This window comes from Montipora foliosa, chromosome 2 (genome assembly GCF_036669935.1).
Source record: "Montipora foliosa isolate CH-2021 chromosome 2, ASM3666993v2, whole genome shotgun sequence".
In the NCBI taxonomy this organism is placed as follows: domain Eukaryota; kingdom Metazoa; phylum Cnidaria; class Anthozoa; order Scleractinia; family Acroporidae; genus Montipora; species Montipora foliosa.
The window spans coordinates 59,601,511-59,616,895 of NC_090870.1; the positions used below are offsets into that span (position 1 = coordinate 59,601,511).

At 40.7% G+C, this 15,385-nt stretch overlaps 1 pseudogene; it reads left to right on the top strand.

Annotated features, from left to right (window-relative positions):
• On the top strand, nt 1–11,673 carry LOC137991025 (alpha-glucosidase 2-like; annotated as a pseudogene).
• The last annotated feature ends 3,712 nt before the right edge of the window (nt 11,674–15,385 follow it).

Consider the following 15,385-nt stretch of genomic DNA (forward strand, 5'->3'; position numbering starts at 1 on the left):
CAGCTATCAGAATGTTTGTGTTTCTTGTATGATCATTCCCCGGATTTGATCGGCTAGAACTGAGGTAAGGAGCACAGTTTTATGCTTATTTATTACTTGACGTACTTTCATATATAGCTGCAGCTATAATACACCGAACTTTGAAGCTGTCCACATATAAGGAGTATCATTTTTACTGACAGACACCATGATGAATATTCTCTCTGAGTCTTAAACAAACACTTCCGGCGTGCTTTTCACTTCTGAGTATTATATTTTGTCTAACATAAAGACGAGCACAATATGAATGTGCTCATCTAATGCTCTGTGTTCGCCAAACGTCCCGCTTCCCACAGTGTTGGCTCTTTCATAGGGTTACAAAGTATTACATGGCGCTACATAACTGACGCTGACGCTACGTAACTGCACATAGCATAACATAACCCTGCATACCTACACTTTTCATTTCATTACTCTACACAAAGCACAAAAAAGTCTACCCAGCGATACACAACATCGCATGAACTACACGGGCATACAAATCCCCACACAATCAAGGCATACTTCTTTGAGGCAGTTGCTATCTTTTTCGGTTATGCGGGTGGATACGAAGAAAATCCATCGCAACTTATCAAGTTTGGACAAATCTTTTCTCACAGAAGTTGCAAAATTTTACATAAAATTATTAAAAATAGTGTCAAAGCACTAAGTAAGTTTTACGAAGCACCATAGTTTACGCTGTGCATTACTTTGAGTTGTTATGCGGCTATGTACAAGGTCGTTTTATTAACTCATTAAAAACGGCTTAAACAGAGAAGACACTGTTTTTATCTCACAATAAATTTGTCAGAAGAATCAAACAGTAGTGAAATTTCAAATGAAAGAAATTATTTAACAAGAACGTTTGCAGTTAAAACACCTTTTTCTTGGGAACAAACTATATATTTGACGGATTGAAACTATCTTGTACATCAACATTCAGACGAAAAAATGGAAATGAAAGAAACTTAATGAGGCGAAACAGAAAATTAATCTAGATCAGAGACCGTGAAAAATACTAAGTAGCTCAGTCTTTTACATTTCAAGTTTTATAATGATGGCCTATATCAATTTCTACTAATTTAATCAGATAAAAAGTGATAGTCTCATGACTGATGAAAGATCGACATTTGGTACATCTTTTTTACCATGTTTTGTGTCTACTCAATGATTTCACTAGTTCTTATGTCCAGTATCATCCACTCTACGTGGAAAAACATGGAACTGTGATGAAATGTTAAATTCAGTATTTTCCGCAATATGCAGGCCACTTTCAAAAACACCGTCATAGGGACCTTAAGCAAGTACGACGACGACGGCTACGAGAACGTTATCTAAAAATGTTATTTCCCGTTACAGTAATAATTTTGCGATTACTCCAAGTCGCTGGGCTTGGAAAGTGTGAGTATACATTCCAAGAATAAAATTGATGAGAACGGTCTGGATATTTAGAGAGAAAGTTGAAAAGTCATCTGCTCGCGTCCTGCACACAACCTCAACCTCATTTCTAGATCTCCCGCCAAATCGTCGCTAATTTTGCCAATATGGCTACAAAAGAGGATATGAGGGAGCTCCTAAGACAGGAAATCACACCACTAAACCTGGAAATTGGACAAATAAGTAGAATCTCAGCAATATTACACGTAAGTTTCCACAATTCTTCTAGCTCTTTCCTTTAGTAATCCGTCCCTCTACTCCAATGTTTTTTCTTATATGAGTCGAAGTGATTTCTTTTCGCGAAGGTCTGACATGAAATTTTTAGCCTAAAAGGTTCTTAAATTCTACGTTCTTAGATGCGGGTGCTTGCTGTACTCTTTGTTTGCCCTCCAAAATTTTGCATAAGCATTGTTTTTTTTCCATTGGGACCATTGTAAGTCCCAAGAGAAACTGGAAACAACTATAAGCAAATTTTGGAGGAAAAACAAAAGAGTATTATGGTATTTTTGAAAATGGCCCATGGTTTACTAAGCTCCGTCACGTGTTGGACAGTTACCACGCAATAACCAACTTCTGCGTCGATATTTCCGTAGAAAAAAAACAAAGCCCGCGGAAAAAAGGCAGCACGAGAGTTTCAACACAGTGTGCTGGGTCACACTGTGTCAAACAGAGGGTACTCGCGTTTTTGCAACCTGATTATTGTAGGTTGTTTGCATAAAAAAGGCTTACAAAGGGGGGATCACGGGCACCCCAGGACCCCCCTAGCTACGCCCTTGCATTGTTATTAATGTTAACTGGTACAGGTGTTAACTGATCCCAGTATCTGTTCCAAGTATTATCTATATTGCTTGTGTCTAGATCTAAAGACATCTGACACATCAATTGCACACGCAAACTGGCCTCCAGTTGACATCTATATGGCCCCTGCTTTGTCCTTCACGACAGTGGCCGGAAGCTAAGCCTCCTTAAGCTGCTCATTAATTTCCTCCAAGTTATATTGCATAGCTGTGGTTAGAAAATCAAACTTGATTATTTTCTATCCTGCAGAAAAGAAAGCACTATAGAAGAATGCCAAAGTTTCGGTACGTTCCACCCGATGAATTTACACCGGAGAGTCGAATTAATTGGATCACCTTAGGAAAAGTGAAATCATGGATCCAGGAGAAGGAAGGCTTGGTAGATAGATTGACACTTTCCCTTGACGGCGACCAGACAGTGTACATTTATATATTGTCTCCGGCCAGCTTCCGTGTCCGCTTCAACCCAGTTTCTGCGGCTCCACTCCTGAAAAACCGTTCACCTGCAACTGTTGTAGATCAGATTGAGACATGTCACATAAAAGTGAAAGAAGAGGGGGGACAGCTGAAAATATGTACCCACAAAATGAAGGTATGCGGCAGTTGCTTTGTTTTATTCTAAAAAGCCTTAAACGTGAAGGTTGATCTTTTTCAAGAAAATTAACTCTTCTGTGGTATTCTATTACATCTTTTCAGAGGGTTTCAGGCAGATCAGCTTGTTAGTAAAATATGTTTTGGAATTGGTCCATAACACTAGTAATGCTTCACCACTCAAATTGAAATTTTGCCTCTGATCAGGTCCATGTTAATTTAACCAAGTACGCGTTGTCAGTGTATCGTTCAGGGCAGCTCGTCCATGCCGATCCCGAGGACTACAATCTTGTCTACGTCAGTCGCGAAAATGGCGCCGAAGCTGTTGCGCATTTCAAGATTGCACCCACGAATGCTCAATACTATGGCTTTGGAGAAAAGGCAGGTATTACCCTCGATAAACGCCGTGTGCCTAAGCAACACTTCTGCGGTCAGTATGCCGGGGGCAACGAGAAAATTGGCGCCGCCTTGACGTTCTTCAACTTCGATAACTTTGCTTATAACGCACCTAATCTGACGCCAAAGGGGGAGATACAAGGGCCACTGAATCCAAACTGCCCGCTGTACCAGTCATCGCCCTTTTTGATTGAATACAACCCGAAGCCCGACGGAAGATTCTCTGGTTCTTCTTACACCAACGGCATCCTGTTTGACAACACTTCTCAGACGTTCATAAATTTCCGACAGAGTAATCAATACTACTTCGGCGCTCTTCACGGCGAACTTGATTACTACGTTTTTGCCGGCAGGAACGTGGCAGAAGTACTCAACGAATTCGTGGTGCTGACGGGACGGACACACATGAAACCCAAATATGTGTTTGGCTATCATCAGGGAGGGTACGGTCCCAACTACAACACGAAGCAAAAGCTCCTGGAGGTTGCATCCAAGTACCGTCAGTGGAAAATCCCTTGCGATGGAATTCATATAGATGTGGATTTCCAGGTAATTGAGGTTTTCAAGAGCTTCGTGAGCCCAAGTTTATTATTAAAAGAGTTTAATACGATGCCTTATTTGCAGGATAACTATCGTACATTCACAAATAGCAAGGCAAAGTTTCCGAACCCCGAAGAAATCTTTGATGCTCTGCATAATCAGGGTTTCAAATGCAGTACTAACATCACACCCATCATCAGCTGTAACGTGGATGAAAACGGAAAACACAGTCCGTATAAAGCATTGGACACCGGCAAAGCAAATGGAATGTTTATAATGAACGTTCGTGAAGACGGTAGTGGCACTCAAGACCCGTACATAGGGAACGTGAACTATGGGCGTGACCACCTGACATGGGGCCATTATCCTGATCTGGGACGAGAGGACGCACAGAGGTGGTGGGGTGAACAATACCGAGACCTGCTGGATTGGGGGGCTCGATTTCATATGGCAAGATATAACTACACCTGCAATGAAGTCCAGCGTCCATCAGCCAGACTGTCCATTGTTATCTTTTCCAATGGATTTGATGATCAGTCAAAGCGAAGAGTCCAGGTAAGGTGTTAGATTACATGACGACGATTTGTGTTCTGACGGAGCAACGGTAGAAATCCAAGTAATTTCACATTGTCTTGATATAACAGAATTGAAAAGGACGTCAGCGATGCTGAACACAAGGAACCATTTGCAAAACTCCGCTGCTTGTACAGTGACACCCTCTGCAAAGCCACATACAAAGGACTGAACAAACTGCAGCCAGACAAACGCCATTTTATCATCACAAGAGGCGGTTTCGTTGGAATTCATCGCTGTGCTGGACTATGGACAGGTATGATGTAGGCCTGCTAAACTTACTACTTTGCTTGAGTCGCGGATATGTATATTTTGCCGTTCGATTAAATTACCAAGAATACACTAAATATCTTACTAATTTTATTTTCTTGAACAGCAAATGGTTTGAATCCACGAATCATATCAAAACTTTATGAGATCGTTAGGGTGAGAGTAGTCCGGAGAAGGGGTCTGAGGGTGACTACCTTCAGACTTGTCATAAGTACAAAAATATGCTCATTGTCTCTTTCCAGAATTACCGGTTGCCTTTCAATTTTACAATCCACATTACCATCTTACTCTCGTTAGGAACAAGTAAAATAAGCACAGAACGCTGTAGCGGTTTTTTTTTGCCCCTTTTTTTCGGAGAGACTCGTGGGAAATACTCGGAGGAGAGTATTAAAAGTTTTTCAATCACATAGTCCAGCATCAGTTGCAATCCATACAGGTGACAGCAAATCAAACTGGGACTTCGTGCGAATCAACATTCCTCTGGTCCTGGGTATCGGATTATCTGCTCAGCCCGTTTCTGGATGTGACATTGGTGGTTTCTGCGCTGACATAGATGTAAGTTTTTTTTTCAATAATACGAATATCCTTTCAATATTACCATAAAAGATTGCTTGGTTTTCTAAGGGGAGACGAAGAATAAAGTAGATTCATAGACCTGTGCTGTTGGAAATGTACCCGCACGAATTAGCTTCTATTTGGATCAAACGAGAAGCCGCCCAGTTACTGTTGGATTCAGTGCGGAGGACGGAAATGGAAAATGATTAACTGTTCGCATGAGAATGATCTTTCGAACGGTCTAAGTGAAAGCATGGGTCTGGTATGTTGGATGCAATCTCATTCCAGAGAACTCGCGGTGTTTGGCCAGAGGGTGGTCACCCAAGACCACTTGTACTCTTTACAAATCATTCTAATGGCCTTATGATTTTCTGCTATCCTTATTATTATTGATTTCTCATTTTTATGTCAAACTGGTCAAAATACCATTGAATTTGCAAAAAAGATAAAGACAAAAATCTTTAATCCTTTGATAACAGAATCAAATCGTGGAGCCCGAGTTACTGATTCGCTGGACCATCATGGGCGCTTTCCTGCCATGGTTTCGTAATCATTATGATAATTATTCCAAGTCTCATCAGGAGCCTTACATGTATGCCGAACCTGTACCCAGCATCTGCCGCAAATACATCGAGCTTCGCTACAGGTTGATTCAGTTCATCTATGATGCAATGTTCGAGAACACACAGTGCGGAAAACCAATATGCAGACCGATGTTTATGGATGAGCTCAAACCAGGTGAAAGCTCAAAAAAAAAATCTTAAAACTAACTTTAACCTAACCTTATTGTTAGAACGATGTAGGAAATTCCTAGCTTGTGTTGGATATCGAATTGCGCATGCGCATCTAATTACATGCATTTTGGGATATAAGTGAAATATGTATCCCCAAAAAATAACAACTTTCGAACAAAACATTAAAGTGCCCCTTTGATAAAAAAAAAAAAAAATCCCTGTCTTTTTTTCTTCAGATTTTGAAAGTGTGTTTACTTAACACCTGCATGCGGACTGGCAAAATTTTGAGCTTTGATTTTTATCCAAAGGCCGTTTACTTTGAGCGTAAGTTTTGGATTTCACGATCCACCATTACTCACGTTCAAAACTAACCGATTGGACCTCAGAGGTTTGGATCTAGGAAAAGTGACGTAAAAGGCTCACTAGTTTAAAGTTTCAGCGCGTGAATGCAGCTTGTTATATATGCAAAACGCGAGTTTAAAAGTCTGAAAGCCCAAAACTCCCGTGCTGCATTTTAATTCTGCGGCGTACACACGCATTGCATTCTTAAATTAGTGAGCCTTTGACGTCATTTTCTCCTCGAACCAGCTCTCTCAAGAACTGAAAGTTAGTAATGCCGGACCATTAAATAGAAAATTCCAGTTAAAATAAACAGGTGTCTTTTTAAATCAAGGCTTAAAACTTTGGAAGCTTAGTGTTTGGTTAACATAGTTTTGAAATCCAAAGAAAAATAAGAATTGATTTTTTTGGTCACACGGGCAACCACACGGGCACTTTTAAATTTGGTATCGAGGGATTGAGGTAATACAATTCATTAGCCACGACAAAGAGATTTGAAACTCCGAGTTACAGGGGCGGATCCAGGACTTTTCTTAGCAGGGGGGTGCACCACTAACCAATGGCTTATTTGACTGGTGACGATTTTTTTTTGGCAATACTAGTTGTATTGGAAAGCCGCACGTCATCTCAGGGCGAGGGGGGGGGGGGGGTGCGAACCCCCTGCACCCACCCCCTAGATCAGCCCCTGAGTTCATACATTGAGAAACGTCAAAGCAAGCCAAAAGATCCTGTACAAACAGTTGACAAAAAACAAGTTCACATCGTTCTACCTTTCGTAGGTCCTCAGAGCAAACACATCACAGAACAACTGAAGCCTTGTATAAAACATTTCTATGGTATAATTAGTTTTTCAGAACACCCGAAGATTCAAGTCATTTTTACCTTACAAAGAAAAACTCGTCCCTTCGTTCAAGTCAAACTGAAGTCTTGTACAAAGCAAACTGCTGGGATTGCAATGATTTCTATATCGGGAAAACGAAACGCCGATTACGTGGCAGAAAAATAGAACAAAGCACTAACAACAAATTGTCCCTAATCTGCAATTGCCAATCATGTTTTCTTAACCAAGCATGGAATAAAATGGGACCATTTTGAAATCTTAGCAACTAGCCGATCAGTCTCTGTTTATCCGTGATTTAAGGCCAGCAATAAATGAAAACGTTGTCAGTGAGAAACTTTATCTCTATTGATGGTTTGAATCTGACGTCACAGTGGCCATGTTGGATGGCAAGAGAAAAAAAAACGTGCACTCCGCTGGGAACTAAGCTTTATTATCATGCAAATTCTGCGAAAAGAGATTGTGTTGTATTGTCATCCAACATTGCAGCCGTGTCACGTGGGTGCAAACCAAGAATTATTAGCGCATTTCTTGTCGTTTAAATTCGTTAGTTGTCAATCAAATTAGTTCGTTCCCAGTCCATTTCAGTGGTATTTATCTGTAACTGAATAATAATCACGTCTGATGATGTAAGATGTAACCTACGAAACGCTACGTTTATAAAAAGTTATGCAGTTCAACCAAATGTTTGTATCTTCTGATGTGTTTTATTCTTATTGAAACTAAAATGGCCCAAGTCAAAGAATCTTTACGTGACACTTAACCGTGAAAAAAATACTAACAAAGATACTTGTCACACTTTCCTCAGGAGAGTTTAATTGTGATCCAGATGCTCAAAAAGATCATGGTTGGGGTTACGATGGGTACACTGCAAACCGCCAAGACGATCAGTTTTTCCTGGGAGAAGACATGTTGGTGGCTCCAATTGTCAATCCAGGTAAGTCTGTCCTGGTCTTTGGTCTCACGTCGAGACTTGCGTACCGAACTTGAGGGAGCACTCAATCTCGATCAGCCCCACGTATTATTGTGTCTAAGTACTCATTTTAATAATGAAAAATTAGGGTTAGGATCGATAGGTTAGCTATCGTGTAATGTCGTCAGAATACTGTGGGGCAGAGAGACTCTGGGGAGGAACGACCTGTATTCCTCAATCTCATTTAATTGATTTTCCACGTCCGGTAACAGTTCTTCAATTCAAGATATCGTGTCGGCTCCTCAATTCTTAAAGTTAGTGCACTACAATCACTGTTCTCGCTGATTGACACGTCAAAAATGTCAACCAACAAACTGGGAAAAAAAAGCTAATCTAACGCATACACTTATGATTTTCAACGGACGGTTCCGATCACGCTCCCTTGAAAATGAACGTTCCGCTTTATTTTTACTCTGTATCCACCCTCTCCAGAATGTCAAACCAGTCGAGTTCATGTTCATCATCAAAACTCAGCTTGATATTCGCTCTCGCATCATCAGCAGTCCTCCTCTTTATACAACGGCCTTGTTAGGTTCTTCAGTGACTCAAATGTCTTGTCCATTTCTGCTGGTTCCGTCCTCTTGGAGGCTCTTGATTTCTAGGGGGCATACTAAATGGAGCGGACGTTTGAGATTGCTTCCCTTTCATAATAATGCTACTTCCCTAATGTCTTTTTCTCTTTTATGTGTAAGCGCATTTCGCTTTGGGAATGTTACCTTTTTTCAGTGTATTATCGATGAAACTATACTGACTTTCTAGTATGGTACTATCATCTCGGATTTTATATTCTATCTTTTTGGATTGATAAGTTTACCACGCAAGACCTGCGTTTGTGGGGATGGAGTACTGAATTCTTTGATTTAGGGAGTTAACATATTTGCCACCTTGTTCCCAGATAACGAAGACCCAGGGAACGAGGTTGTTGACTTTAGTAGGATGAAATGACTGCTTCTAGTCAACAGCACTAACTGAATTCATTGCATCAATTTATTACTCACCAGGCACTTCTTTGTTTCTTCCAAACTGTTTGTTGGTTTGTTGGTTATAACAGACCACAAGTCAGTCTAAATCGGCCATCTAGCTTGCAAGCCACTCATTCATTTTGTCATTGGTTATTAATTCAGCCAATAGTTTTATTAGTCCATCGGTTATTCCATCAATGATTTCATGATCAGTCATTAGAAGTGTTGTTGCAAAGGTAATCTGTTTTCTCTGCAGGTCAGAAAAGTAGAGCCGTGTACCTCCCCACCGGAAGCCAGTGGTATCGATTTAATAATAACCTGATGCCACTTGAAAGCCCTGTCAATGGAGGAACGGAGATCGAGTTTGTCGCTCCTTGGGACGACCCCACCAAAGACAATTGCGCCATTTACATCCGGGAGGGAGCGATTATTCCCATCCGGGAACTGGAGCAGTACATTGGAGAACTGTATTCCCAGGGCAAGATGAACCCCGTTACCTTTACCATTTATCCAGGCCGCGACAGTACTTATATGCTGTACCTTGATGACGATGGCGTGACTAGTAACGCTGTAAAGAAAGAGCAACACCGTTTGACTCAGATCACCCATGAAAGTGAGGTTATTTAGATGCTGTCTGTCTACAACTTCTGCCCTAACGCCAGTTATTCCTTTATTTATTATTATTATTATTTTTTTTTTTTGGGGGGGGGGGGGGGGAGGGGTTACGAACTGAAATTGAGAGGCATAAATAACTAATCGAAGTTAAAATTGTATTTTAATTTGGCCTCCAGAATTTCAAGTTTTGGTACGGTGCCATCAGACACATATTGACAAATAATTTTTCGATTAAGCTAGTCCGTGATTAATAACACTAGTGTCTCGCTTTGTCAGTTGTGAAGCCTATTACTACACCAACCCAACTAAGTTCTGATCGCCAAAATTCACGATATGCGTTCGAACACATCACCGAACAATAGAAACTCGCGGCAAAAGTAGGTGGTTTCGCTTTCGCTTCTCACCGGTTCGCAAATTAGTCGCACATAATTTAATTGAAATATTTGATTAGTTATCTTCTCGAAAAAAGGTGTGTAAGAAATAAAGTTAAGAAATGTCCAACAAAAAAAAAAAAACAGGTGTGGAGGTGGAGACATCCAAAAGCGCGTTATCACCATACTAGGGATGCCCTCATCACTAATGACTAATTAATTATCCCTAATGGAACAGTTTTTAAATGACTGTCGAAAGTAATTACCCGATTACAATTGCTATGCTTAGTGATTGGCTTAAAAATGTCGCACCATTGTTTATCAGCCAATGAAAAGGAAAACCAAAACCAATCGCGACTTGTACACGCAATTTTTCCCGCGCTTTGAGCAAGTTACACGGAAATGCTACGAATTTGGATTGGTTCATTGTAATGTTTGCACCTGCTGTGTTTGGTCGAAGTAATTACTTTGGTGTTTGTTTTACGACACTCAATTGAAAACATTTGTAGTAAATCTCCTGTTGGATAATATCTGTACTGATATTGAACTTAGATAATCTAGTGTCATAATCACCATCAGAATTAATAAGTTACATGGTCATTTTACGGCTTTCTGTGCTTGCTACCTTTACCTTGCTACCTTTCTGTGCTACCTTTTGCGGCTTTCTGTGTTACCTTGGTGTGGTGATATGCCACAAATCCTACGTAACAAACACGACTGATTGGGACAACTGAGCATTTTCTGATCGCTACCTGATTACTGGAAGGGAATAGTACATTCCTCCAAAGTCTCATCGATCTGACTAGTCCTCCTGGGGTTGAACTTTATTTTTATAGGCACATTTGCTTTTGTTTCAGGAAGAGTTGCCTCGAGTGGCCGGGTATTCTGCAATATTACTCCAAATATATGAACGCAAAATCTTTTCATCGGTAAAGTAAAATTCCTCCGAAGTAAACTCCTTTAAACTATCTTTAACACTTATTTTCTCTCCTCAGGATTTCTTGGAGGCCAGCGTATCAATGTCAAACGCTTGTACGACAACTTCACTCCCCGTGAGAAATTCTTCTTCCTGAGTTTGCTGGGAACAACTTCACCAAAGCTCGTAAAGGCGGCGAACCTTTCACTGAAAGAGAAGATCGGGGCGACTTACAAAGACGCGGGAAAAGCGCTGGAGGAATCCCAGGATACACCGGGAGCATACTATTATAACAAATCCTTGAAGACCACATTTATTAAGATCTTTGACACCTTCGGAGATCTTACTATTGAAATTTTCTTTTGAGGTGAACTCGGTGATGATGGCTGTAATAGGAGAATGTGGATCAAACAGGATTTGATCATCTCATTAATCAAAGGCAAAGTTTAGTTCTGATTTCGAAATGATGTGTTCACGAATGATTACCTTCAAGCAAACAAATAAGCACAAAGCCAGTTTCTTTATTCTTGGGACCTACATACCGATGCCGATGACAAAACCTTTTCTCTTGACTAGTTACGTACTATTTAGCGGGCGGGCAAAAGATTTATCTTATCAAGCTTCCAGAAACAGCTTCTCATTGTCTTTCCGAGTGTTTTTTTCCCGTTGTACAGTCATTGTTCACTTTTCAGTGTGTCCTTCTTAATTGTGTGTTTTAAAGAAGTACAAAAAATACGACAATTATTCATGCTCAATCGCGTCAAACCCAGTCTTACACGGGTAAAGGACTCCTTGCTGACAGCCGTCTTTGGTGTAGTCTCCCTCGCAGCCGTTTTTAGTCTCGTCACGCAACGCTCCTCCCCACATTTGGGGAGGAGCGTTGCGTGACGAGACTAAAAACGGCTGCGAGGGAGACTATCTTTGGTGTCATGATAATAGTGACTTTAAGATCTACGACGGCGACGTCGACGAAAACGTCACCTCAAAATATAACTTTGCAATATCGTGAGTCTTTCGCAATTATTCCATGTCGTGTCGTACAATGTGGACGAAGTATCCTAAAAATAAAACGGTACGAGCGGCTCAGGGTAAAAATGGAGAGAGAATGAAAGATTCACATTTGTAAGCTTGCGTTGTCGTCAAAACCTCAAATTTGGTGATTTCACGTCGTTGTTATGAAGAGGACCGCAAAAATATGTGCTAAAATTCGTGGTGAACGTGCAGTACGATTATTTTTCCTCTTTTACTCAATGATATTGTTGCTTTGTTGCGTTCTCGTTGACGACCACTTCGTAGATCTTTAAGTCCCTGCTGGCGCTAATACAACATTGATGAAATGGTATATGAAATGAATCATATATGAACTGCGGATATGAAATCAAGTGAAGCTATGATCTTCGCAGTTATGAACGCAATTTTTACAATTGCGTTCAATTGAATGAACGCAAGATTGAATGAACGCGTGAGGAATGAATCATTAATTCATTCCTCACGGGACCATTAGAACCCACAAATGACCAGCTCCCAACGACAGTGGCTTCACAGCTCAGTTGGTTAGAGCGTCGTGCCGGAATCGCGAGGTCACGGGTTCAAACCCCGTTGAAGTCCTGAATTTTTCAGGCTTCTCTACGCAATTATAAAAATTGCGCTCATAACTGCGAAGATCATAGCTTCACTTGAATACAACATTCGGACGAACTTTTGTAGAGTTGAGAATATTGAGGTTAACATTTTTTGTATCGTGAGTTAAACTAAATACCCGTGGCCAATCAAGTTTTTATGCGTTGTGCTCCTTTCAGCGATGAATTACGCTATGAGGTTGTTCACGAACAACAAGCTTCATTGAAATCTTCGCAGCTGCCTTTTAAGGGCCAGCGTGTTTTCGGTCAACTGCGGGGAAATTCGTGACTCGTCAAGTAAAATTGACAAAGCATAAGGGTAAACGACTATGCGTACACAACAACACTGCCCACATTTGAGGGCCAACGCCCGTATCCAGAACGCCAATAAGATCGGCCACCACCCACTTGAGAACGAGGTAAAGGTCTCGCTGGTACATCCGAAGAGTGAAGAAAGCTATCCACAAAACAAGGAAAGGTTACGTTTATACAAACGTTGGCCGTGTAGCACTTATATTTTCAACAGAGTTAACTGAATAGAGTGTAATGTGAAGTGCTAGATTTCAATCCCATATGAACCATGTGAGCGTTAGCCCTACAGATGGAAATGGGCCCACACAAGTACAGAGAAAAACAAGACAGTTCACTCTAATAACATCAATAGGGATAATGGAATCGAAATTCCTTAAGCGTAAGAAACACCACAAAACATTGGTTGGTCGACGAATCGCCGAGGGGACAATTTTAAATCAGAGCTCTTAACAATATGCCACTTTAAAAATAAGCATTGTTTCCAGTTTCTCTTGGGACTTACAATTGCCCCAAGAGAAAATATAAACAATGCTTATGCAAAATTATTGAGGGCAAACAAAGAATATTATGGTATTTTGAAAGGGGCCGATAAGGATGAAATCCACCTGTCACAGCCGACCACCGTGATGACACTCTAATAGACCATTTTCGAATTCTCACAGCTGGACTGGATTTAGCATGGTATGGAGGCTAATGCGGGCAAATCTTTTCAAATGCAAATTAATTTGCCCGCATTAGCCTCCAGTTCATGCTAGATCCAGTCCAACCGTTAGAATACGAAACTGGCCTATTGGATGGAGGAGGAACAGAGGAGGGAGAAATGGCCCGAAAAAGTTGGGAGGACGAAGAAACACGGGAAACAAGTAAGGAGGAGGGAGAAAAGAAAAAGTTAGGCGTATTTTTACCGTCAGAAATGAGTGTTTGTATAAGAATCTGACGACAGATAATAGTTTTCTGAATTGAATTCTTAACTATTTATGAATCGCTACGTTAAAATACGAGGCAAAAGGAGTCTAAATGATTGTCTTCTCCAAATTTGAACGATACAGTTGTACTGTAAGGCGAGCAGTTTTCTTTTAACTTTCCGTACATTTGTTCATACTTTTTCCGCAGCTTTATGGTCCGGTTGGGTGGGTTGATGTACTTCACAGAAAAAAGTATTAAGCAAGGCTTAACACTTTGGTGAATACATTCTTTTGACTCTTCTGCCGAGTCATCTTAAATTAAAACCCACGTTCACCCTACAGGCACGGCGTGCTGTGCAACAATTTTCAGGTATGAAAACCCCGCCAAAGCCGAAATTCATCCAATCAGATCGCTACGATAATTTATGCGAACTTTTAAATACAAAAACAAATGGTCGAAAAGCCTGTCAGTCGAAGGTGGGCCTTAAATAACACCAATGTCCACCTACGTCCCCTTTAACCCTTTTGAACCCCAATAGTGCCACTTACAGATTTTATTGTCTTAAGACGGTGCCTACTAATTCAAAGTTTTTGCCCCGGTTTATGATTAAGCAGGAAACGTAGATCTTAACAAGTGTTATTGAAATCAAAAAAGAAAATTGGGGCTAAACACGCATTTTTCAAAGATAATCCATGAACAATATTTGTAAAAAGCTTTAAAATACGAAGACATGTATGGCATTCTTTCTCAAATTGAAGCTTAATTATGTTTAAAAAAATGCATGGTTGCCCTCAATTTTCTTTTTAGATACCAATGGTACTTACTAAGATCTACTTTCTGTCATAATTTTAAACAGCGCAAAAATATCTCTGTATTAGTAAGCATCACTGATAGGAAATCCGAGTATCTCGAGATGCGCAGAACGAATGCGCAATAACAATGGTAGACCCCCTAAAGGGCTTAAGAGACAAGGGAATTGTGACACCCAAAAAGCTTCGAGAAATGGGCCCCAGCAGTAAGCAGTCGAAACGTCGCGGTCTACACCAGAGTGTCCACATCGTGAAACAAACGATTACACATTTCATTGTTTACCACCACAACAACCAATAACCACTTCTTTTACGAAATAATGTTTCTAATTTTGACGAAAATATAAAAATGAAAAATTGGCTTAACCTGTTCCCTCCAAAGAGTATATTTTACTGTCTCACGAAAGACGATTTTACTCGTCAAAGGGGGCCATTTCAGGGTGAAAGGGTAAACATGTCCCCGCCCAATCAAGGGCCGGGTCGAAAACACGGGGTCACTTTTCACGGGTCACTTGTTGCCTAAAAACCAACTTTAGCCCTTGTATTAGCCAAATTGAGGATTTGGGGTTACTTTCAAAAAGGTAAAACAATGACCTGCAACGAGTGACCCGTGAAAAGTGACCCATGTTTTAGACCCGCCGCCACTCAAGATCTATGGTTCTTTAATTAACCCTTTTGATCCCACTCAAGAGTGAGGCTTGTAGATTTTGATTTGTCTAACGCCAGGCAACTATTTTACTGGTCTGGTTGGCCAGGGTAAAAACTCCGTGAAGGTTAAGAACACATTTTGAATGTGAAAATAGGACCAAGTGAC